This window comes from Eumetopias jubatus, unplaced genomic scaffold (assembly GCF_037043125.1).
Source record: "Eumetopias jubatus isolate StellerSeaLion01/CBP00866 unplaced genomic scaffold, mEumJub1_p1.0 scaffold_16, whole genome shotgun sequence".
Taxonomy (NCBI): domain Eukaryota; kingdom Metazoa; phylum Chordata; class Mammalia; order Carnivora; family Otariidae; genus Eumetopias; species Eumetopias jubatus.
The window spans coordinates 37,438,835-37,463,260 of NW_028274822.1; the positions used below are offsets into that span (position 1 = coordinate 37,438,835).

Below are 24,426 nucleotides of genomic sequence, written 5' to 3' on the forward strand. Positions count from 1 at the left end.
TTCACCTCACATTCCTCCTTGCTCCTCTCTCTGAGGCCTTCCTCCTTTCCAAGGATCATGCTCCTCACTTGTACACTTACCTGCACCCCCCTCCACAGCCTTGGAAGCCTTGTTGCACAATACCCCTCTCCTCTTTCACACTCATCGGCCCTCGCTCCCGAGGTAACTTTCAGGAGAACTGTGCCCAGAGAAGAGCATTTTGTCTCTCCCCTCTCCACAAAAAAATACTCAATCTGAATTGTCCAGGGGCGCTTGGGTGGCTCAGTCGTTAAGCATCTGCCTTCGGCTCAGGTCATGATCCCAGGGTCCTGGGATCGAGCCCCACGTCAGGCTCCTGGGATCGAGCCCCACGTCAGGCTCCTTGCTCTGCGGGAAGCCTGCTTCTCCCTCTCCAACTCCCCCTGCTGTGTTCCCTCTCTCACTGTGTCTCTCTGTCAAATAAATAAATAAAATCTTAAAAAAAAAAAAAACTGAATTGTCCATATTTACAAATTAGGACACTTTGCTTGAAAAAAATCAGGATTCCTGGCTTCTCTGGTAACCTAGGATCCTCTGCCACCACTGAGGATGGCATTTGAGCACACCCAAATGGCAAAATCCTAGGAGCTGATTACTGGCCACCCTCTTTCAATGGGTATTTATCATCTCCCATGAACCACACTACCCTTTCCTTGTCCCGGATCAACTGACTCTCATACATCTTACTTCCCCTACCTCATGGGCCACCCGCCACTGCTTACAAAGAACAGGCTCTGCTCATTCCTGTCCTGAGACATTTCCCTCAACTACCCCAATTCAAGCTACACTCTCCCCCTTTCTCCTCCCCACAATACTTTCTTCAAGGAATGGTTCACACTTGCCGTCCCCACCTGGCACCATGCACTCACTCCTACCCCCTTGTGATGTGATTTCTGCTGTTACCTCTCTGCTGAAACTGTAGAGAGCAGAGAAAGCAAGAAAGAGTATGAAATCTTTTCACATTCCTGCCTGCTCAACAGGACTGGACATCAGTACCTGTCATTCTTCATAAGGTCTCCTCCCTTGGCTTTCTGACTTTGCCCACTTCCAATTCTCCTGCTATGGATATCGCACAGACCCTCCTGCAGTTAGAGACCTAGAAACACCTCTGAATGACACACAGGCCCCAGTCAGCACACTCTCTCCCTGTAACACTGCCACCAGCCAACCCAGGTCTCAGAGTTTCTCTCAGGCAGAAAAACAACAGAAAAAAGACTCAGTCTAAAACCTGACCATAGTTTTTCACCTCTGAAGATAAGCACACTGATTTTCTCAACACTTACTGATCACTTCTCAGTGGTCAGGACTGGTGCTGAAAAGACCAGTAAAACAAGCTCCCTACCCCTGCCTAAGAAATTCAGTCTAGAAAAAACACAGATAAATGGACAGTGTCGACCTGATACACGATATGATAAAAAAGGGGGAGGGAAGGAGGCACAAAGGGGAAGGCCAGGGAGGGCCAGGGCAGCTTGCTGAGAGGAACACTGGTGCCGCCCTCGGCCTCAGACAGATCACTGTCACCATTTTAGGGCAGGCCCCCTGCTGCCCCCCCAGCTGCTCTCCATGTCTCCCTTTTAGTCATCCTCCCCTCTTGCCCAAATCCATTCTCCACATTGCAGTAGGGGTGGTCTGCTTAAAATTCAAAACAGAGCTCTCTCCTGCTCAAAACCTTTCAACAGCACTGAGACTACAGTCCTGCATCACCTGCCCTGCATCATCTGTCTCATGCCCATTTTTCTCCCTTCAGCTCACCCCCTTTCTTTTGCACGAGTGGCCCTTCAACCACAATGATCTCACAGTTCCTTAAACAGAGCGAGTTCTCTTCCGCTACAAGGTCTCTGCACACACCATTCTTTTTACCTGGAATCCTCTTGCTACCACTCTCTGTATTAAAAACATTTTGAACTCCGGGTCTCAGCTAAAATGTCATTTCCCCTATTTACTTAATTGTTTCTATTTCTGTCCACCCCATTAGAGTGTATGGCCAAAACAAAACCATGTCTGTTTTAGTCACTTTGTATTCACAGTACCTGGCATGCAGCCCTCAATAAATATTTGCTCAGTGAGGATGTAAAAGACTCTTTCCTCCTCTAGAGTTCTTTTTTTTTTTTATTTTATTTATTTATTTGAGAGAGAGAGAATGAGAGAGACAGAAAGCACATGAGGCGGGGGGAGGGTCAGAGGGAGAAGCAGACTCCCTGCCAAGCAGGGAGCCCGATGCGGGACTCGATCCCGGGACTCCAGGATCATGACCTGAGCCGAAGGCAGTCGCTTAACCTACTGAGCCACCCAGGCGCCCTCCTCCTCTAGAGTTCTAACTGTAAGCATCCCCTCAGGTTCATTTCTTAGTCCTCTCTGCCACTCCCTATGTTCACCACCCCAGTGCTGATCATGCTCCTCTGTGCCTCCAGACCTGACCTCTCCTCCCACGATCAAGTTCTGCAACTATGATGCCTGCAGGATAAATCTAACTGGAGTCCCTTTCTGATACCTGCAACTGGACACGTCTCAAGACACACTCATTAACTATCCTCAAACAAAAGGTTTATTTTTCCGTTGCTGTTAATGGTGGCATCCTCGTACAGGTGGAGTGACTGACTTCTCTCTTTCCTTTTAACCCACTGACGAGAACAGCTGCTTCCATCTCGAAAACACACCTGTATTTCCTTAACCTACACAACTGACCTACTGCATTAGCCTCATTTCCTACCTCTAATCTTTTAAAATGTGTACATTGAAGCTTAATTCTGATGTCAACAATACTCCCATCAAAATCCTTCAATGGCTCCCTATTGCCTTCCAAATGATATCCACACTCTTCTGCTTGGTATTCAAAACCCCTATCAATCTTGTCCATACTATTCTAACAAGGCAGTCTAGTTTGGTGGTTAGGACCAAAAACTCTGGAGCCAGACTGCCATGCTAAATGCACAGGAACAAGGACAGACGCAAATCCCAAATATGCCACTTAATCTCTGTGCTACAGTTACTTCACCTGTACAATGGGGATAATGATAAAAGTATTTACCTCCAAGGGTTGTTATAAAGAATTAAGTGACTAATATAAGCAGAACCCTTAGAATAGCACTTGGCACAAGTCAGTGCTGTCCACCTTGTGTTTTATTGCCCCATCTCCAGTTAGCAATAGCCTATATCCCAGTCTATCTGAACCAAATCATTCTTCCCCTAATGCTCTTCACACTTTCCCTTCAGAGCAAAGAGCTCACCAGCTGATAAGCACCAGCTTGTTAAGTTACCAGTATTACACCCGCCTCCTCAAGGGCATTTGCATTCAAAAGCTTCCACCACAAAGCTCCTTTCTCTCCAGGAGTGTCCTTATAGCTCATGCACTGAAATTCCCCAGAGGTTGCTCATCAAAGGATTTCCAGCCCTGTTCAAAGACCGTTAGTCTACAATTAACCATCCCCTTCTTCCCTCTACTTTCTCAATCTCCTCCCAAGTTTCAGATCAAAGACCATCCTAACACCATTTTCCATGCCCAGTGGCAAAGGTGTTTTAGTTCTCTTATGTCCCTAATTTAGGTAAAAGTTGAAACTCTCATGACTACTCTCCTTACAACGGTTTTATTATATCAGATAGTGCTCCTTTTGCATGAAAACACTTAAAATAATTAAAATTAAGTTCTGTGAGGTGCCTGGGTGGTTCAGTCAGTTAAGCATCTGACTCTTGGTTTTGGCTCAGGTCATGATCTCAGGGGCATTGGGCCATACTCGGCATGGAGTATGCTTGTCTGTCTTCCACCTCTTCTGCCCCTCCCAGCGCTCACTCTCTTTCAAATAAATAAATATTTTTTTAAAAATAAAAAATAAGTTAAGTTTTGTAATCTTATGAGCAGAATATGGATGGACTTCAATCTCTGAAGCAGCCAGCACTGACCACCATGACAGTGCTGCCCTCTCACCCTCTGAAATCCCCGGGATGCACAGAAACTTGGGAATAACAGTAGAGTGTGTATTAATAACCCACTTATTCCTAGGGATGGAAAAATGAGTTACAACATTACCAGAAATTTTAACCTTAAGGAAAACAATAAATTATAAAATGTAATGTGTAGCTTTCAAAGAATAACCCAGTAACTGAACACGTGGCTCTCCCAATGCAATGTAAAATCAGCTCCTTTTAATAACTGAACTATTACTTCAAATAAACTTTTTTTCATGAGAAGGAAGTCATAACTACCAAAGACACAAAAATGTAGCGAAAATCGTGACATCTTAACCTGAGGAACAGTCTTTAAATCACCTCACGGCTCCCCAGAAGGCTTCGCCTAGTGCCCCTTAGTGTCCGTCCTGCAGCTGAGGTTGTCAACAACAAAAATTCTGAAGCCTATACTTAGACATCTTTACAGAACCAAAAACAATCATACATTCTCTATGTAGCCTCAGAAGTCATAAATTGCAACGACTGCAAAGATTCTTATAAGCACTTATAAGAACTTACTTTATAATTTATAACAAATTTGAAGAATTATAAAAATTAAAGAAGAAATGGGTCCCATAAAACCAGAGATGCACTCTCAACACTCATCACCATTGCTACAGCTGCCCTAAACAATCCCAAACATTCCTTCTCCTTAAGGACTAAAAAAGTTTCACACTGAGAACATATCTATAAAAATACAAGGAAAACAGCAGAGCAGAAATTAAGTTGAACTGTAATCACTGATTTATAACTTCAGAAAGAATCAAGTAGTAATACCCAAGGCAACGCTAGTCAAAGTGTAGTCCCTAGAAAGCAAACTGCTTGTGCCTACTCCATGAAAAGGTTATGTGCAGAGATTGACAGTAAGCATTTATAAACTCATAGCAATCTGACAGAAATTTTATATCTACAAAATCTAATGACTTAAAACGTTGGGGAGTTATATATCGTAACTTTTTTATTTCACTTATGTAATTCATCTTTTACATATGTTAGAAAAGAATCAGCCTATGACAAAGGGGGATTGTTAAAAACTGATCTTTCAGGGATGTTTGCTTCTGGGAAGATGAAGTAGATGTACTTTTCCCTATTCCTTCCATCAAGTATGACTAAAAATTTGAGTATTACATATAAAAAACAAACATAAGACTCTTAAGTGTGCAGAGAAGAAGGTAGGCTGGCTAGGGACCTCAGGACCTGAGGAACAACACAATGCTGAGTTTCCTGGGTTTTATTCTTGCCTCATATATCCCAGACTTGGAGCCAAATAAGCTGGCAACCTGGAAATGCCAACAGGCGCAGACAAAAAAGCCCCAACAAAAGCCTGCTCCTTCTAGCCAAAGGACTAGAAATGGGACTTCCTAGCAAGACAGAAAACTCTTACAGAAAAAAAACAACACTCTACCTCAGACAAACACCACAGAAAAAACTGTGGTCCCACCTAGGCCAGGTGGGCAGCTTAGCCTTCCATATTCTCACCAAGCTGTAACAAGGCACCTCAAGCCCCTCCACATTAGGATGATGCTGAGAAGGCCAAGTAGGGAGCCCAGGCTTTCATCAATGTCAGCTGGTATCAAGGCACCCTTCCACACCATCACCCCAGAAATCCTGGACCTCTACCTCCACCTGGCAAACAAAACACTCCACTTCTGGGTCAAGAAAGGTTAAGTGGGGAGCCTGCAAACCTAATTCCTCTAAGCAATAACAATGGAGCACCACATGCTTTCTGTCCCTTTTCCCTACTGGAGTGGTGTCAAAAAAAGCCAGTTAAAACAGAGGCTTAACTAAGATCCAAAATTTAGTAGAATATGAAAATTTCCAGGTATTAAAAAAAAAAAATCACCCATCATACCAAAACTTAGAATAAACTCAAATTCAATGAAAAAGACATCAGTGGACGCCAAAACCATAATAACAGACTTGTTGGAAATTCTGCCAATGATTATAAGGCAGCTATGGCAGAAATGCTTCAACAAACAATTTCAAACATGCTTGAAACAAATTAAAAATAAATAACCTTAGAAAACAAATAGAAAATAAGTGGATGGGCTCAACAGCAGAATGGAAGGAACAGAGACATTAAACTAGAAGATAGAGCAACAGCAAAAATAAAGGTAAACAGACTTTCCTTCTCCCCTTAGGGACCTGTAGGATCATAATAAAAATCTACCATTCAAGTCATCAGTCTTGAAAAGAGAGGAGAAAGAGAGAGGACTGAAAATGTACTCAAATAATGCTGAAAATTTTTCCACATCTGTCAAAAGACATAAACCTACAGATTCAGGAACCTAAGTGAACTCCAAACAGGATAAACCCAAAGAGATCCACACCAAGATGTAGCATAATTAAACTTTTGAAAACTAAAGTTAAAAAAAGAACACCAAAATCCTGACAACAGTGACCCCTTAACCACAGAGGGCAAGTGAAGGACAATGAGTTTCTCATTAGAAACTAGAGGCCAGAAGAAGCGGTACCACATTCTTCAAGTGCTGAAAGAAAAGAACAAGATAGAATCCTACACCCAGCGAAAGTATCCTTCAGGAATGAAGAAGAAATCAAGACATTCTCAAAGGAAGAAAAACTAAGAATCTGTCACTGGCAGACCTACCCCAAAGAATGGCCAAAGAAAGTTCTTAAAACAAAAAAGACATGACAAAATAATGAATCTTGAGAAATCAAGAGAAAACCCAGTAAGCAAAAATAAAAGTAAATAGACTTTCCTTCTCCCCTTATTTTCTTATTTTGTTTGACTGTAGAAGCAAAATCTGTAACACTGTCTAATGTACTTCTAACTGTACGTAGAAGAAATATTTCCAATTGTATTAAAATTGGGGAGGGAAAAGGGATGTAAGAGGAAGTAAGGTTCCTATACTTCACTTGAACAAGTAAAATGATGACACCAGTACACAATAAGTTGTGTATATATACGATGTAATATCAAGAACCATTTTAAAAAATTTTTAATTAAAGCATACAAAGAAATATATTCAAAAACACTATAAATAAGTCAAAATGGATTTTCAAAAAAATGTTCAAGTAATCCACAGTAAGTCAAGGAAAAAAATACACAGAGAAACAAAAAACAGAAAGCACAAACAAAAAATTAAAAAATGGCAGACTTAAGTCCTAACAGAAAAATAATTACATTAAATGTAAATGGCCTAAATGTATCAATGAAAAGACAGAAATTGGCAGAATGAATTAAAAGACATGACACAGGCGCCTGGATGGCTCAGTCAGTTAAGCGTCTGCCTTCAGCTCAGGTCATGATTCCAGGGTCCTAGAACTGACTCCCCAATTGGGCTCCCTGCTCAGCAGGGAGTCTGCTTCTCCCTCTCCACCGGCTCATGTGCGTTTGCTCATGCATGTGCTAATAAATAAATAAAATCTTTTAAAAAAATTTAAAAGACATGACCCAACAATATGCTGTCTACAAAAAACTTACTTCAAATATAACTGTACAGGTGAGTTAAAAGTAAAAGGATAGAAAAAGATCTATTGCCCAAACAGTTAAAGAAAATCAAAAGAAAAAGAAAAGTAGTGGTAATATTATTATCAGACAAAATAGCATTCAGAGCAAACAAAATCACTAGTGAGACAAAGAAGGACATTAGATAATGACAGAAAGGGTCAATCTACCAAGAAAACAAAGCAACCCTAGACGTGTATGACCAGAGAGCTGCAAAATACATAAAACTAAAAACTGATATAACGTAAAAGGAGAGATAGATTACAAATACAGGAGACTTCAACACCACTCTCTCAAAAGCTGACAGACTATCCAGACGGAAAACCAACAAGGGTACAGAAGAGATCAACAACACAACCAACAGGATCTAACTGAACAATCCACTCAACAATAGCAGAAAACATATTCTATTCAAATATCCACAGAACATATACAAGACAGACCATATTTTGAGTCACAAAACGAGCCTCAACAAATTTAAAACTGAAATCACAACACATGATTCAGTGTGTTCTCCAATCACAATGGCATCAAACTAGAAATCAACACAAAGATAACAATAAAATCTCCAAAACTTGGAAACTAAACAACACACTTCTAAATAACCACGAGTGAAAGAAGATATCTCAAGATAAATTAAAAAAAAAAAATGAACATTAAAAAAAACACAATGTTGTTGTGGGACAAATTCAGCTGAAACAATGTTGAGATGGAAATTTATAGTGCTAAATGCCCTCATGAATTTAAATGCAAAAAATCCTTAACAGAATATTAGTAAATAGAATTCAGCAATATATAGAATTATATACAATGACCAAGTGGGGTTTATTCCAGGGATGCAAAGTTGGATCAACTCAAAAATCAATCAAAATAATCCATCGCATTCATGACTAAAGAAGGAAAATCACATACCATATTAATATACAAAAAGCACTTGGCAAAATTCAACACCCACTCATGATAAAAACTCTCAAGACAAGAATAGCGGGAAACTTCCCCAACTTGATAGAGCATCTACCAAAAAACCTACAGTTAATACTATACTCAATAGTGTGTAGTGTAGGTGCCTGATAACTTGCTTTTTTTGATAGTATAAATGCTTGACATTAAGCTTTTGATTGTCCAGGCACCCACCTGAAAGACATCCATCTTGAATAAACACAATGCCAGCTACACCATTAGATAAAGAGCCAGGCTGCCCCGCCCATGAAGTCCCCCTCAACCCTTTTTTAGACAGTGCTATTAGGAGCGGAGGACTGTAGAAAGTGCTATTAGACTTACAAAACTAACCATTTGGCAGCTTTCTTTTCCCTTCCCATGCCCTAATTCCCACTCTGATGCTTTAAATTCACCAATAAAGAGTGAACCTCCCAAACCCTAGGTACCTCACCCTCTACCCCATTAAAAGCAGAACCCCAGTTCTGCATGCTCTTGCGGTGTACCCTGAAGGACCTATACATAATAAACCTTTTCACCGTTCACCAATGGTTGTTGCCGACGTGTGTCTTGCAATCATGAGAACCACAAGGGCCAGTACAGCCACAACTCTGGCTCCAAAAGGGGAAATCTCTGTGGGGGCTCACCAGGTGAGTGCTCCCAGGCATTTCTAGCCAATAGTGTCACTACAGATAAGCTGAGACTGCCCCAAAACAAGGTGAAAAGCTAAACACTTTCCCCCTAAGATCAGGAACAAAGCAAAGATGTCCTCTTCCCTGTCTTTATTCAACACAGCACTGGAAGCTTTAGCCAGTGCAAGAAGGCACGAAGAGGAAATTAAAGGCCTGCTGAAAAGAAATAAAATTGCCACTATGTATACATGACATAGTTATCTACTTAGAGAATCACAAGGAATCTACAGAAAAACTCCTAGAATAAATGGGTTCAGCAAGATGCAGAATACAAGACCAACATGAGAAAGTTAATGTTTCTCTACATTAGCAATCAACCCACAGACACCAAAATTTAAATACAGTATCATTTTCAATTGTTTGAAATAAAAAGGTAAATCTAACATAACAAATCCAAAAGAATTTAACAAAACAGACTTGTATGATAAAACTACACAATGCTACTCAAAAAAAAATCAAAGAAGATATAAATGGAAAGACATACCATGCTTATAGATTGGAAGACGCAATACAGTAAAATGTCAATCCTCCCCAGATTGATACACAGGTCTACTGCACTTCCTATCAAAATCCCAGCAAGATTTTTTTGTAAATATAGACAAGATTATTCTACAAATTACATGGATAGGCAAAGAAACAAAAACAGTTACAACAATTCTGAAAAAGATGTGGAAGGAATCAGTCTACACCAACTTACAACTTATTATACAGCACAACCAAGACTGTGTGACAGTGGTGGAGGGACAGACACACAGATCAATGGAACAGAACAGAGAACCCAGGAATAGACTCACAAATATACCCAACTGATTTTTTACAAAGATACAACCAATTCAATGGAGGAAAGATGTTGCCTTTTCAACAAAGGGTGCTGTAATAGCAAAAACTAGAAACAACCAGATGTCCTTCAAAAGATAAATGGTTGAAAGAACCATAAAAGTACATCCATACTGTAAAGTACTACTCAGCAATACATAAGAATCAACTATCAATACACGCAACAACCTGAATGAAACTCTAGACAATTATGCTGAGTGAAAAAAGCCAATTCCAAAAGGTACTTACTGTATGATTCCATTTACAAAACATTTTTGAAATGACATAATTATAGAAATGGAGAACAGATTAGTGATTGCCAGGACTTATGGAGCAGGTAGCAGTAGGAAGCAAGTGGGTGTGGCTATAGAACAACATGCAGAAACCTTGTAATGGAAATGTTCCGTATCTTGACTGTATCAGTGATACTGTCATGCGTCTGATATTGTACCATAGTTTTACAAAATGATACCACTGGGAGCAACTGGGTAAAGAGTACATAGGATCTTTCTGAATTCTTATAACTGCATGCAGATCTACAATTATGCCACAAAAAGTTTAATTAAAAAAAAATTGTGGATGCCTGGGTGGCCCAGTTGGTTAAGCATCTGCCTTCAGCTCGGGTCATGATCCTGGGGCCCCCGGGATCGAGTCCCTGCTCAGCAGGGAGCCTGCTTCTCCCTCTGCCTGCAGCTCCCCCTGCTTGTGTTTTCTCTCTGTCAAATAAATAAATAAAATCTTTAAATTAAAAAAAAAATTGGACCTTCACTCACTTGCTCTACGGTATTAACACTCTGGAATGTATCTAGCCTCTTAACAACCCTTTATTAATCTTGGCTTTGTGCTGGACTAAGTGAAGACACACAGATATAAGTGTAAAATATTATTCCTACCCTCAAACACCCATACACTTAGGTGGAATGACAAACAGAGGCATAAATCAACAGTGCAAGACTTCATAAAGGAGATGGGATTTGAGCAAATCCTTCAACAAGAGGCAGTACTTCCAACAAGCGGAGGAAAGAGGGGCATCCTGGGAAGAAATCATATATAAAGACACAGCCAGAAATAAGCACAGTTCCTATGGAGAACGAGGTACGTGTGTGTGTTGTGAAATAAGAGAACTATGCAACAAGCAGTGTGGAGTAATTATGGAAGGTCCCCAAAAGTCACAGAGAGGAGTTCAAATGTCACTTACTCAAAGAAGCCTTCCTCACCAACCCAGCCAACTGAAAACAGCAGTTCTCCCCACCCACATTCTCTCCAACATCCTTTACTTTTTCTTTACAGCACTCATCAAAGTGGCAATCATTATATACTTATCCGCATGCTTATTTGCTTAATGCTGCCCCACTTTCAGATATCTTGACTATCTAGTACTGGGGCTGGCACACAATAGGCACTCAATAAATATTAACTGAATAAGTGAGCAAACAGTAAGTACTCACTCCTGGTTCTCTTCTGCGCAGCTGCTCACTCATCTTCCTCCATTATCTGTCACTCCATCTGCCGTGGTCCCTCTCTCACCTACTGTCTCTTTCAGACAATCTCCTTTTCCCTTGCTCCTCCACCTCAGTCCAGTTCTTACCCCATCACAAAAAAACTCAGTGTATTCTAAAATAGCGGATCACAGTGCTGTAATACGCTTCTGAATCTCAACCAATGAGAAACTGTATCCCAGGAAATCTGTTACTGAAAAAAAGTACTAAAGTTGTATGTTGTTACATAAGCATAATAGATGTATATATTACATAAACAAACAAGGGCAGGAAGAGTTATTCCTTTCACAGCCTTATTTTCCTGAATATGACAGCCTTTTCCCAGAACTGGATGATCCTGTCTGGTCTACAGAAAGCTGCCCATCAGAGAGCCAGGACAGTACTCCTCAACACAACCGAAGTTATGAAAAACAAGAAAGAAACTGCCACAGACCAAAGACTAAGGAGACATAACTACTAAATGCAATGTGGTACCTTGGACTGGATTCTGGAACATAAAGAGAGTATTAATGGAAAAACTGGTGAAATCCAAATAAAGTCTGGAATTTGGCTTAAAAAATACATTTACATACAATGTGTGTGTATACACACACACATATATATACGGGATTAACATATGATTGAGATTTAAATATGTTAATATTATCTTATTAAAAAAGAGAAAGAGACAGGGCACGTGCAAGTGAGCCAAGAGTGAAACTCAGGCCACAGCAGTTGGAGCTTGGAGTTGAAAAGCCACAAAGAGCTTCGTGTTTGACTCTGGTCCCATGCTCTTACCTGATGCCATGAGAACTAACTTGACTGCAATTGCTTGAGTTTAACAACCAGTTCTGGCTTCCTAGCAAGTTCTTTCATATACTCAGCAAGCATTTACTGAGTGCCTACTTCTTACCAGGCACTGTGAAATCTTTGGGGATACATGGCTAGAAAAAGAAGACACAATCTCTGCTCTCATAAAGCTTATATTCTATTGGAGAAGCCAGGCATTTAATAAATATTTGCATAAATGGTGAGTGTTCCCAAGAGTTTTAGAACCTCTTCTTAAAAGCCCTACCAAGGGAAGGGGCTCCTGGGTGGCTCAGTCAGTTAAGCGTCTGCCTTTGCCTCAGGTCCTGATCCCAGGGTGTTGGGATCGAGCCCCATATCGGGCTCCCTGCTCAGCGGGGAGTCTGCTTCTCCCTCTGCCCCTCACCCCACTCATGCTCGCAGGCGCTCGTTCTCTCTCTCTCAAACAATAAAATCTTTAAAAAAATAAAATAAAAGCCCTACCAAACAATCCATCCTGACAACTATTCAACCTGTGTATCACTGGTGTTCTGATTAAGGCCTTCAATGTGAACAAATCACCTGAGATAGATCTGTAAGCTATCACCCTGATCTGATAAATCACTTTAACAGGTACTCATTCAGTTGATGTGGTTTGGGACCTGAGATTTTGCACTTCTTCCAAACTTCCAGAAGACAGGGATGCTGCTGCTGGTTCACAGACCGCACTTTGAATTAGCAAGGCTCTCGAGTACCATGGAAACATCACGCAAACTATCATGTAAAAAGCAAGCTCCAAAAAGGCGAGGACATTCTGTGTCTCTCATTCACCACAGTACACACAAGACTTAAACTATGCCTCACAGATAGCACTCAATACTTATTTTCGTAATAAATAAATGGATGCAAGGTCCTGATAAGCACTGTTCAATAGTAGTCACCAGCCACATCTGGCTACTTAACACTTGACATAGGCTAGTGCAACTGAGGAGCCAAATGATTAAATTAACTTTCATAGCCACATGTGGTTAGTGGCTACCACAATGGACAACCCAGGTCTAGACAAAGATAAGATGAAGAGTACCGAATTAATAAAGCCTAGGTTGAATCCCAGCTCTGCTGCTTAGCTTGTGACCTGTAAAGTTACAACTTCTTAAGGCCTCAACTTCTTCCTCTGTGAAATGAGGACAAGACCCCCTGCCCCCACACACACCCCTCCTCAGGGTTTCTGACAGTTACTATTGTAAATTAATGTATGAAGCAAAAGGTATGATTAAGGTAAGATTCTCTGCCCTCCAGAAACAGTTCACAATCCCAAAGACTACTTTGCCTATTGCCCATACTTGCCAGAAAATGCCAAGCGCTTTTGGTTGAAGGGCTGGTTAGCTCAGTGGCTTTGAGAATGAGGCCAAGGTCATAAGTTTGGAGGAGGGAGGACCCTCACTTAGCCAGGGTGATCAGGCAATGACAATGCACATCATCACGATTCCTGGCAAATCTTTAAATGGGCACTGTGTTGACTGTGGATGAGTAAATAACATTTCATTCATTCATTCTTCCAGGAAGAACTGCCACATTACCTAAAGCCCGCTACTTCCCATCCACAGATCTTTGCTAAACCAGGGCCGGGTCCCCAGCGCGGGCAGTGCTCCGGGAAGCCCCCGCCCCGGGCCGCCCGCGTGTCCTCCCCTCCCCCGTCGCGCCGGCCGGGTGAGGGTCAGCCTGGCACCACCGCTCCAAGTACCACACGGCCGGGCCGGACCCAGGAGCCATATTTAGCTGTATTTCTGGTCAATAAAACAAACTTCCGTCTTCTAAAGAAAAACGGTTCTAACTCAATGACAAACTAGGACGGAAACTCGCTGCTCGCCGCAGTTGCCAACCAGAGGCGCCGCGTGTCCGGCAGCCCCGGAGTCCCCGACTCGGACCCCGTGCCGAGCGCGCCCGCGCCCCGGCCCCGGCAGCGCCGGCCACAAAGGACGGGAGATGCGGACGCGGACGCGGCCGGGCCTCCTCCTCCTCCCCCCGGCCCCGCGCTAGCGGCCCGGGCTCCGGGACGGCCCGGGCGCGGGCGGACACTCACCTCGGTCCGCACGCGGCGGCGGCGGCGGCGGCGGCGGGCGCTCCTCGGGGCCGGCCCGGGCGGTCGCGGCGCGGTCCCGCGGGCCGCAGCGCGGGCGCTACTCTCGGGCCGCCGTCCGCCGCGCCGCCTCCTCGGCCACTGCCGGCGGCTCCCCCGGCGGGCGGGCGGGCCCGGCGCGGGCCCCGCCTCCGCCGCGCCCGCCCCCGCCTCCGCGCCGGGCCTCGCAGGCTCGGCACGCTACTCCGGGCCGCCCCGCATGCCGCCGCCGCTGGCGCTCGCTCGGGGCCGCCTTACGTGGCGGGCCGGGGCCGCAAGGCCGCCCGCGCAGGCCGCTCGGGCGCAGTGCTTGCAGAGCGCGGCGTGCTCAGCGGCGGCAGCGGTGGCGGCCCGTGCGGCTGCGCGGGGGAGGCGGGGGCGCCGCGCGCTCACCCGGATGCGCCGTCCCCCGCCCCTGCGGCGAGCCCACCTCGGGGCCGCGGCGCTTCCCTCGGGGCCGTGGGGGGGGAGGGGTTCCGGCGTCTCGGCGCCTCCACCACTGCCTCCCTGACCCGCGGGGAGGCGGGGAGCAGAGGCGCCGCGCTCCCGCAGCGGGGGGCTCTGGGCCGCGCCGCCGGCCTTGTCCCCGGGCGAGAAGCTCCGTCTGTGACCGGCTCGGCCGTGCCGTCCCGGCCGGTGGCCTCCACCTAAACCTGTGTCCGGACAAAGAGGCTACCGCAGCAAGTAAAATAAAATTCGGGCCGTTTCACGTCGAGCAGATCACGGGGTGGGAGGAAATGAAGGTGCCCTCACCTCGCCGAGGAGGTTCTGGATCGACCCCGGGCGGAGCGCAAGGTCTGCTCCGGCCCCGGGTGGGGCCGAAGAGCACTTGGAGCTGGAGGACTGTCGGCGGCACCTTCGTGCGGCCCTTCTGAGCCCCGCGCCAGGCGGCGGGGATGCAGGAGTTCCAGGACCAGGGTGGGCGGTGAGAGGCGAGGCCACCGACCGGCACCGCCGGAAGAGGCAGCCAGGCCTTGGGGGACAAAAAACGCCCCGGCAGCCTGCGGAATGGGGATTGTTTGGGGAAGATTCTCCGTCGCGCTCTGAGAGGGGCCCTTCCACGGTACCTCCTTGGGAAACACTGCGCGCCAGCGCTAGTTCCATTAACCCAGCCGTCACCATCCTCTGAAGAGAAGACCCAACCCTCGTCCTCTATCACTCACACGAGGCATAACCAAGAGTTATTTTAATAAATTAATGTTTTACTTTAAAATCATCCACAGGTCTTTATGTCTTGCTTCCCATCCAAGAGCTGGAATGATTGAGCCTAATGTTGATACTATTATTTAAATGGTCCCATTTTTTTTTTTAAATAAATGATGTATATGTCACAGAAAGAAGCAAAAGGCTGTAAGCAAAAAGATGTTACCGAGGATTATCTCTGGAACTCCCTTGTTTTGTGCTTATTTACATTTTCCAAATATTCTAAAATAGAAGTTAAAAGTTGCTTTTTAAAGGTACTTCTATAATTATTTTGAAACAAGGTGAATCATGGTTGGCCTGGTAAGGGTACCTAAAGGAAACTTCACTTTGAAGTTTGTATGTCTTAAAAATATTGTAACAAAAAAATAAAATAGGTGGAAAAGACTTGCAAATCATGTATCTGATAAGGACTTGTATTTATTTTTTATTTTTTAAAGGTTTTATTTATTTATTTATTTATTTATTTATTTATTTATTTAACAGAAAGACACAACGAGAGAGGGAACACAAGCAGGGGGAGGGGGAGAGGGAGAAGCAGGCTTCCTGATGAGCAGGGAGCCCGATGCGGGGCTCGATCCCAGGGACCATGACCTGAGCCAAAGGCAGTCGCTTAACGACTGAGCCACCCAGGCGCCCCAAGGACTTGTATTTAGAATATATAAAGAACCCTTACAACTCAATAAAACTAATAATCCAATTTAAAAGGGGCAAAAGAGTTGAATAGACATTTTAACCAAAGAAAATATTTCAATGGTCAGCAATAGCATGAAGAGATGCAAAACATAGTCTTTATAGAAAAAGGCAAATCAGAACCACAGTGAGAAAGTTCTTCACACCCTCATCAATGGCTGTAAAAAGGACTGACAATGACAAGTGTTGATAAGGAGAAAGAGAAATTAGTTCCCTCAAACACTGCAGATGGGAATGTGAAATGGTGCAGTCACTTTGGAAAAGTTTGTTTGCTTCTTAAAAAGTTATTTGTAAAAGTACCATATGATCCAACAATTCCGTTTCCTAGGTACGTACCCAAGAAAATTGGAAAACATGCCCATATGGCAATTTGTACAGAAGTATTCACCAGCAGCATTACTCATAACACCCAAAAAGTGGAAACAATCCAAATGTCCAGCAACAGGTGAATGGGTAAACAAAACATGATATATCCATACAATGGAATGCTATTCAGCAATAAAATGGAATGAAATATTCATAGAAGATACAACATAGGGGAACCTGGGTGGCTCAGTCAGTTAAGTGCCTGCCTTTGGCTCAGGTCATGATCCCAGGGGCCTGGGATCAAATCTGTTGAAGGGCTCCCTCTCCCTATGCCCCTCCTCCTCCACTTGTGCTCTCTCTCTCTCAAATAAAATCTTTAAGAAATGGTATTTAAAAAGATACAATATATAGGAAACTCAAAAACATTAAGCTAAGTGAAGGCAGATGCAAAAGAGCACCTATTGTATGATTCCACTTATGTGAAACATCTAGAAAAGACAAATCTATGCAGTTTACTGGTTGCCCAGGTCTAGGAGTGGGGATGGGAAGTCAATGCAAAAGGGAACAAGGGATCATTTTGGAGTGATGGAAATGTTCTAAAATCAGATTGTGGTAATGGCTGCACAACTCTAGATTTACTAAAAATCATTGAATTGTGCTTTTGAAACTAATGAATTTTATGATATATAAATGTTATCTCAATAAAACATAGGTGAAAAAAATCTGTGTGCCACAAAGTAGCCCAGGACCATAGTACCTTATCTACTTGTACAAGCTCTTCACAATAAAAAGACTTTTAAAGCAAATGGAGAATTGTATGCTGTTTGCACTATAAAATGTAATAAAATGCACTTTTTGCAACTGGTTGTATAACCAAGCACAATAACCCTTCCACATCCTCAATCTACCCACTCTTATTCATTAAAAATGTGTCTTCACTTTACCCACTAGAATTGGAAATGAGGTAGAAAAGCGTAAACATCCTTGAGGGAAAGAAAGAACTGGGTATCTTACAACAAGGAGAGGGGTGTAAAGACTCAGACTGGGAATCCAAATTTAGGACATTGACATAATCTTTCTCAGTTTTATTCTTGTTTCCCCATCAGTCCTGTGCCTGGACGCACCGGCTTCTTCTGGCTGTGATGTTTTGCTTTCGGGGGGAGCACTAGCTTTGGGCCAGATAATGGTATGATTTAGGATTTTTTCATGATTTTATGGGTTTTTCATGAGTTCTATGATTCTACCATGGAAGAAATTAACCTTTAGAAGATTAGTGGAGACATAAAGTGGACTAACCTACATGAACTAGTCTACCTGCCCTGACTTTTTCTCACCAAAGCCCCTGAGAGGAGCACCAGGGGCGCTGCTCCCTTGAGTGAATGATTAATTCAGTGCCTTGTTTCTACCAGACCTATTATTTGAATAATGCTAATATTCTTTTAACTTGTGAATGAGGACTAGTTGTTTGTTCCAAATTAGCTAGAAAGAGGGAGAATAGCACCTCCATGGATTCATTGTAATGGGGAGATGTGGGAGATTGCCTAAAGCAGGGTAAACTGCCCAAGAATAATTGAACCCACGTGGTGGGCGGGAGGAGGAGGGAGGGGATCTGTTACACAGAATTGTGTGTCAAACATCCTGACAGGATGGGGAAGAACAGAAGGTGACATTGAAAGGGGGATAGGCAAACACAAGCCCACACAGGAGTCAAATGACATGAAGTAGGTGGTAATTACGCAGAATGTGTAAACGCTATCATTTTATGATTTTTCACTCCTTGTTTTGCTTTTCCCACCAAAGACCTGGCTGTCTTCTTGGGCTTGAAGCCTCAGGAACGTGGGTGCCCCTTCTCCTCTCTACACGTGCTGGATTTTGAACCGTCTCTACACTTTCCTCCCCAAGTGTCTCTTTTATGCATGCATTTCAATGACCAAATCAAACCCCATGCCACATCCAGCTTCCAAAGGAGCAGAAAATGCAATCAATTCCAACATTGTCCCCAGAAGGCAGAGAGCTTTGAAAATTTGGATTGTAACATTAACGACTATCGGAAGTATGAAAATTGGAGGGTAACACTTTCTTTAAACTTTTTATTTTGAAATAATTATAGATTCATAGGAAGTTGTAAAAATTGTACAGAGAGGTCCTTTGTACCTTTTGTCCATTTATCCCCTTTGGTTACATCTTTTTTTTTTTTTTTTTTTTTTTTTTTAAGTAAGCTCTACTCCCAACCTGGGGCTCCAACTCTCTACCCTGAGATCAAGGGTGGTATGCTCCACCGACTGAGCCAGCCAGGCATCTCCCTTTGGTTACATCTATAACATAAAAAGAACTACATAGCATAAAATCAAAACCAGGAAATTGACATTAACAATGGGTGTGTATAGATCTGTGCCATTTTATCACTTTTATCACATTTTATCACTGTAACAACTATCAGAATCAAGATACAGGACTATTCCATCATAAAGATCTTCCTCAGGCTACCCCCTCATAGTCACACCCAACCCTCCCCAGCCCAGTCTCTCTGACCCCTGGCAAACTCTGTTCTCCATTTCTATACTTTTGTCATTTCAAGAATGTTATATAAACGGAATCATACAGGATGTGGCCTTTGGAGACTGGCTTTTTTTTTTTTTTTTTTTCACTCAGCATAATGCCCTTGCATGTACGCGGGTCATTTTGTTTTGTTTTGTGCTAATCACTCTGTCAACTGGGCCAGGATGGAAGTCCTGGCTCCGCAGTTGGTCTTCTCTGCTGCCACCCCAGCCAGGGGACTGGGAGTCACTAGGGGTGCCTTGTTGCAACTGGGTGAAGGGGGAAGGTGCAGGCTCTCTATTCAGCCTTTGCTGACTGGGATGGGGTGAGGTTGCATTTTTTTCTGCAGAGGTTGGCTGGAATTGGGTAGTTGCTGTGTAAAAGTTTTCTAGGTCGCCCCTTCCCTGGTTCTTTAGTTAGCAAGAGCAGGCATTTCTTGGGTTTTGTTTTGTATTTTGTTTTTTGTTGTTGTTGTTGTTTTTAAAAGTCTGTTCCCATGGTGTTTCCCTGTTCCCAGCTTCTGCAGCACTCAGACCTGGGTCTATAAAACAAAAGAAAATTCAGAGAGCGCACTGCCCTGTCAACCCTCAGATCCCAGGGACTGTAGTAAATGGTTTTCTTCTCCCTACCTTTCATAGTCTTCTCATGTTCGTTTTATATACAATGTCCAGGGCTTTTAGCTGTTCTTAGTGGGAAATGAACTCCGTTCACTATTCCATCTTTTTCTGGAATCAGAAGTTGAAAATAAAGCTTTAAAACATAAATTAGAGCGGATTGCAGATTATTCCTATAAAAATGTCACCCCCAGTTTCTTGCGTTCCAATAGGCTTTCTTGAGTCAGAGAGGAAAGGGAAGATTTACTGCAGGTTTACTGGGAATTCCACAGATATACTAGGGACATTTCTATGGGAGACAATGTTTACTATATGGAAAGAAATGGGAGAAATGCTGGGAACTGGTAGATCAGGGGCTCAGTGGAGTCTGAGGTCAGTAAGTGTGGAGGACTGAAAAAGTTGAGACAGCGAGAGCCCGAGGCACTACAGGTGGAATCAGCCTTGCCCCGATATGGCTCAGGAGACACCATTTGGACATATGACCAATGATGGCAAAAAAGGAACTAAGAAGGTGAAAATGAAAATGAACCTAAGAAACTGAAGATAAGAGAGTCAGGGGTGCCTGGCTGGTTGGGTTGGAAGAGCATGTGACTCTTGATCTCCGGGTCATAGTTCGAGCCCCACGTTGGGTGTAGAGATTACTTAAATAAATAAAATAATATAAATAAATAAATAAACTTTAAAAAGAGTTAGAAGTTATATTTATTTATATTTAAGTTATATTTAAAAAATATAAATTTTTTAAATTTTTAAGAAAAGCAGGAGTCAGGATAGAAGGAAAACCTAAGTTGGGGACAAAAATCATCAAGGACAAAAGAAGCAAGTCTTAGTTGGCAGATTTGGGCAGTCATTACTTAAAAACAAATCAAATGACACGAACCTGAAATGAAGAGAAATGGAAGACATGTTGGGTTTGGGGCTCAAAGAGGTGCTATGGAGTAAGATGATACAATTTTAACTATGAATGCATAGGAATTCATGGTATGGTTAGATCGCATTTAGGAAGAATCAAAGAAAGAAAACATGTTAAATAGCACGGGGTTGGGGAGAAGACTGCAGAATTTTTCCAGTCAAGACTGAGTTTTAGAGATTTATAAAATACATTTTCTTGGCCTCTTCCATTCTCTGGCTACACACATCAGCCAGGGATTCCAGGCCCTGCACAGTCTGGTTCCATTTCCACCTGTCCCAGCCCTCTTGCCCACAGTTCACCCATAAGCCTCTGCTCCAGTCACACCACCTACCTCCCTGTTCCCTCCTCCTCACATTCCTTTTGCTATTTGCTTCCTTGCCTACTTTCCTCCACCTATTTAATCCCTAAGGATGCTGCTCCAGTGCAATTTTCCCTACCTTCTACAACTTCTTCGATTAGATTGATTTTTTCTTTTTTCTGAATTCATATAACTTCATTATCTGTAGCATTTTTCCCCCAACACAAATAAGCTGCCTCATCCCATTGTTGCTATAATGTTTTATGTGTTTAAAGCTCCTATCACCTCCTGGATGGTTTGCACTGTACTTTGCACATTTTGAATAAAGAAGTAATACATACATAGGATACAAAATTCAAATAGGACAGGAAGATATGAAGCAAAAACTTATAATCTCTCCCCCAACAGCTTTTCCAGAGGTAACTACCTTTAATTTGTTTGGTGGTTGCCATCCCTACCTCTCCTGATGAATAACTCTCCTAACTCTAAATAGTATACTTATAATTCCAATTCTTGATTTATCAACTTCAGACTGTGTTTGTTAGTTTTTGCTGTCATACAAACAATCCCCAAATTGTGGCTTATAACAAACACTTATTGCAAGCTCACAAACCATTGGCTGCCACTATGTTGGACTTGGCAAGGCTTGACTCTATGTGTCTTCTAATTTGGGGACTTGGGCTAAAGGAGTGTCTATCACTTGGGGTATGCTCTTTCCATGGCAAAGGGCCATAGTTAAAGAGAAGCAACCAAAACACATTTCTTTGTTCAAAATCATTCATATGGCTAAGGCCAGAGTCAATGGAGTAGGGATGACACTATTTATGCCCCACCAGAAGGCACAACAAAATCATATGGACAAAGAGTATGGATGTATAATCTATTACAAAGAGGGAGCAGAAAGTTGGGAACAATGATCCAATCTATCCCACACAAGTTTCTATTGATTCCCACTTAGCAACAATAAGGAATTGTGATGGTGGGTGGCTCAGTAGGTTAAGTATCTGCCTTTGGCTCAGGTCATGTTCCCAGGGTCCTGGGATCAGGTCCTGCATCAGGCTCCTTCCTCGGTGGGGAGCCTGTTTCTCCCTCTCCCTCTGCCTGCCTCTCTGCCTACTTGTGCTCTCTCAATCTCTCTCTCTGTCAAATAAATAAATAAATAAATAATTTTAAGCAAAAAGATAAGGAACTGAGCTCATTCACACTACCTCTGATTCCCTCCTTTTCTCAAAATTTTGTTAGTTGTATTATGAGTAGTTCTACTTTATAACTTTATAGAGAGAAAATACTTTCTCATTCAACTTTGGATAGTGCCTAAAGTATTCAAATTTAGCTAGTATCTTCAAGTCCTCATTATAAAAAATGAGGATATGTACACCCTTACACTTTCATACCCCTTCATACCCTCTCTTCCCCTTCTATCTCATAACTCATACATTGTGAAGTTTCATAACATTTCCCTTCCGTTTTGGAATTATAATTAAGTCTTCTATGTGTTGTATACAAGCTAAGTCAAAAAAGCTAAAATCCAGTAAGGAACACTTAAAATACTCTAATCGATGTAGATGTTATTTTCTGCAGAATCAAGAAATGTAGCTGGACTTGTAAAGAAGGAAATGGGGTTGCCTGAGTAGCTCAGTTGTTTGGGCATCTGACTCTTGATCTCAACTTGGGTCTTGATCTCAGGGTCATAAGTTTAAGCCACACGTTGGGCTCTACAAGCCTACTTAAAATAATAATAATAATAATGACAATAATAAATAATAATAATAGTAATTTTTAAAAAAAGAAATGAAAGTCTTTTCCTAAATATGTATAGGTCCAAAATGAATATTTCCAATACCAAGATTGAATGGTTTATCACTCTTTAAACTCTATATGCTATTCAGAATCATGCTACATGTGATTTGTTTTATAGAGGCCATGATTTTGTTGTAGAGGTTTTCATTTTTCAGCGAGTTTCTGTTTGCCTTAGTCTTTTCTCGTTGACAGGAAACAATCACCTTCACTCTTTCACTAAGTTCATACAACTCTTAAGTCATATTATTTGTTGAAGCAAACCCATTTTCTTATCAAATACATTCATCTGCAAGTCTTCTATGTATTTTACTTTGAACCAGTTGCTTTTATACCTGCTGCCCAGCCAACAGCCTAAGGATTCTTTTTATTGCTATGCTGAGTTGTGGCCTTTATTTCTTGGATTCCATATCTTCATCTTTTTCTATTTCTATTTTCATTTCCTTAGAGCATATACTCAAGTGATTTTTTTTTCCCAGAAAGGAAGGTAAATATTGAGTTCGTTCAGGCTGATTTGCAGACTGATAAATTGGCTAGGTTTAGAATTCTATGTTCCAAGCCACTTTCTGTTCACATTTTGAAGGCATTGTTCCATTGTATTCCAGCCTAAGGCTGGAGAATCTGAAAGCCAATGATTCCCTTCTCTGCAAATGAGTTGTTTTTGCTCTCAGGAAGCTTTTAAGAGTTTTATCTTTAACTTAGTGCACTGAAATTTCATTAGGATGTGTGAGTTCACAGTGAATGCTTTTTGAAAAGCATTCAATTATTTAACCAACAGGCATTTTTGATATCCTATTACATGGTCAGCAGTGCTCAAGACATGTGTGGTACATATGAAAGGAACACAATTATTTCTCAGAGAACTTTAATCTATAGGAGAATACTTGCAGTCTAGCTGAAGAATGAATTCTTAAATGGCTCTTACATAATGAATTCATAATGAGCCAAATTGGATTCAGACATTTATTTTGTGTCTGATTAGATTGTGTTTAGTAAAGTCTGTTTTTGCACCTTCTGGTAAAAATATTAAATTTTGTGACTTTGTGACAAGGGAACAAAGTTAGCCATTCCTTTGTTGTGTTGCCTCTTTTTGCTAAAACTTAGTTACCTTTTCTACTAATCCTTCCCCATTATTGTCGTGAAAAAATAATTTAAAATAAATATTTCAAATCGTATTATGACAGGCCACTTATTTAGCAAACGACTATAGAAGTTGAAATTTTTTTTTTTCATTTCCTCTTTTTGGCTTGTCCTGCAGCGTGGTCACATCTACAATGAGCTTTTTGCTAGTTCGGTCTGTCCTCTTGAGACTATTATCATACTTTCTTTAAGGTCATAGAACCCACATTCCCTTACCTAGGTATCTATACCAGCAGAGAAAATAAAACCATGAGCACTTTTGTCTTTTTCTTGTGGGTATATTCCTAGATCACTTAGACCATGAAGGCCAGATTCCTGCTATCACAGTGAATAATGACATGATCTCCTTTCAAAGTAGATAAGAATAAATGAAATCTGACTGAAAACAAAGACCTGAGATGGTTTCCGCCCCCCAAAATGAATAAAGGTGAAGATACTATCTCTGAATGTCTTTATAATCTCTGTGTCTCCAATAAAAGAAAACGATCAAGGAATATTCTAGAGAAATTGGTATTTAAAAGCCTGGGAAAAGAGCTTACTTCTTTTATGAAAAGGCCTTGAGATACCTTAAATTCATGTTTCTCAATCCTAGCGTGATTCAGAATCCTCTGGAGATGCTTGGGAAAAATACAACTCTCTGGGTCCCACCCTTGGAATATCTTGGAGCAGGT

General features: G+C 42.2%; 1 protein-coding gene across 1 annotated transcript in view; it reads right to left on the reverse strand.

The window, feature by feature from the left end:
* The window catches only part of GALNT1 (polypeptide N-acetylgalactosaminyltransferase 1), a 124,463-nt gene extending 110,162 nt beyond the window's left edge, over nt 1–14,301 (reverse strand). The window contains exon 1 of the mRNA XM_088019747.1: nt 14,221–14,301. The gene's annotated coding sequence lies outside the window, so the exon portion shown is untranslated. The remainder of the gene's footprint in view (nt 1–14,220) is intronic.
* Between the last annotated feature and the right edge of the window lie 10,125 nt (nt 14,302–24,426).